The sequence below is a fragment of the Meleagris gallopavo genome, chromosome 2, assembly GCF_000146605.3.
Source record: "Meleagris gallopavo isolate NT-WF06-2002-E0010 breed Aviagen turkey brand Nicholas breeding stock chromosome 2, Turkey_5.1, whole genome shotgun sequence".
Taxonomy (NCBI): domain Eukaryota; kingdom Metazoa; phylum Chordata; class Aves; order Galliformes; family Phasianidae; genus Meleagris; species Meleagris gallopavo.
In genome coordinates this window covers 42,385,383-42,387,961 of record NC_015012.2, presented here as the reverse complement: position 1 = coordinate 42,387,961, position 2,579 = coordinate 42,385,383, and positions in this window count along the sequence as shown.

The following is a 2,579-nucleotide window of genomic DNA, read 5'->3' as shown; positions in this document are numbered from 1 at the left end:
TTTTTGCTTGTGATTAATGTAATTGAAACAGCAGCAGCAATTAAACAGTTATACTATGTTAGTGAAGCAGTTTCATTGCCATGATAAATTACTTCTCTGAGGATATTACTTACAACAAGCAGAGAAACCTAAAGTGTATTAAATCAGATTAAAAAGGGAACTTTACCTTTCTGAAACTAGCATTTTTATGTGCTTTTCTCTCCTAAGCCTCACTTCTTAGTGAGAGGTAGGAAGAATTTCTAAAATTATAAAGGTTTCTGATTTTCACAGGAAGTTATAGGATCCTGGAGCTAAATCTAGGAAACTGGTGGATTTGGGATATCTTAAATCTTCAGTAGTGGTGCTCTGGCTTATCCATGAAATAATGTTAAACCCTTTCATCTCAAAAATAGTTAGGACTCAAGTAGAAATATATGCCTTGTAAAAAAGAGCAAACATCCTGATTTAGCAAAGTGGCAAATCTTTGCTTGAAAAAGCAGGAAGGTCCAGGAGACTTCAGAAGCCTGAGGCCTGCATCCAGAAAACACTCACAGGATAACTGCTGATCAACATGTAAAAGATAACATGAAAAATATAGTAAAGAAATTCTAGGTCTTTTTATTACCCAAATAAACCATGAACCTAGAATTCTGCAGTTCAACTGATTTAATGGCTAATAATAACAACAATAATAATAATGCTTGCATAATACTTCAACAGACCAGAACATTGCTCCACATTACTACTTGGAGGTGCCATTAGAAGAAGGTAGGCCCAATGTAATGTGTCACTATTTATGTTGCAGCTTTGGAGGAAGAGTTTCGCCTGAACAGGAAAATCTCAGGAGTCTGTATTAGGAGAAAGGTTAAACACTGAAACAGATCTTTCTGGATTTAGAAAGCTCATCAAACCAAGGAGGGGCATTAGCTTCCTATTCTACACTAATGGTACTGAGGCAGGCCTGGGCACTAACACTAGATATCACTTGGTCTTACTCATAAATGCTAGCCTTAATTGTTGGAGGAATGCTGCACTACTTTGCACTCTTGTGAGAAACATAAGCACTTACGCTAAAAAAAGTGCAAGGTGAAAAACACAATGCTAACTTCCAAAATAATAGATGCTGAATATTTTTGAGTGGTATGCAAAGGAAATAGACCAGTCTAGCTCCATACAGAATTCACTAAATGAATGGTACTAAAAGTTCTTTGTCACAAAATATTATAAAAAGAAAAGTCTTCTGATAATTTTGAGATTTCCATTAAATTTCTTTTCTATTTAAGCACACAAATAAGAACTAGAGACTCAGAGAATAATTATGCAAGAAACCATTATTTTAAAACTGGAACCAAAGCAATACTGTTTATATAGTATGAAATATTCTGACCTCATGAACCACATTGCAGAAACATCTGATGATCAAGAGCCACAAGGTTCATTCACATATGTTGGGGGGACTGATACAGTGGCTGCTCCATGGATGCTACCATCCAGAAGCAGAACATTACATTACCACATCTCTACTGAAGGACAGACTAGGATGTGTAAACGGATCCCTAGATAGTTATGGACAACCTCTTCAATTCTCACTGGATCACAAACTGTCCAAAGCTGTAAATGATTCCTATCTTGTTAAGGAATAAAAGAGTATTTATTCATACTTAACCTACCAAAAAATGATCACAGCTTAGTTAATAGAACAGAAGATATTTGATTTCAGTATAAAAATTTATTCAACTAACATTATACCACTAATGTAGGATTAAAAATATAAAATTATTTTGCTATACTATTACCATCTGGTAGACAGTAAAGAACTTTGGATGTTTTAGAATATATCATATAAATATTTGGCTCACAGATTATAAATAATTATAAACATGAAATCATAACTTTTTTTCAGAAAGCATTGTTAGTTCATTAAGATATTCAAAATAATCACTTATAGGAACTTTTAATATAATTTTCTTGTATTTTTCTTTTCTCAAGTCTGTGAGATGTTCATATGGATTTATGAGATTTTAAGCATATTAAAATATATGGTATTAGTCTATGGCTTTATAAAAAAATATTTTTTAAAGTGCATATCAATGGGTACTTGATAAAGAACTAGAATATTACAGATTCAGTCATGAATATCCGAGGGAATATAGTAAATACCTGATCCAAGTATTAGAATAATATTTAATAAAGCAAGTGAAAGCATATTATGGGACTGTCAGATGAACTGGCACTTTGATAAACTAATTGATTTTTGCCATATTTTAGAAAACTTCCATGCATTAAGAATTCTATTTCAGGAAAACTATATATAACATTCTCTTTTTTTTTTTCCCCAATAACTTTTTTTTCTTCTTTCAAAGTAAATTTGACTTTCAAAATTTAAAACAAGAACTCAAAAATTGGCTCTTCATCCCAATTCAGGATTAATTCCTTCCACCTGTAATTGTTTTTTTTTCTTTTCAGATTGGAGGACACATTTTCTGGACAGATACGATACAGACATACAACCTTGTATTACATAAGAAATGTAATACAATTATAATGTAATCCTGTTGCTACTTACAAAAGCAAAGGAATGTAAGTGAAATGAAAAAAAA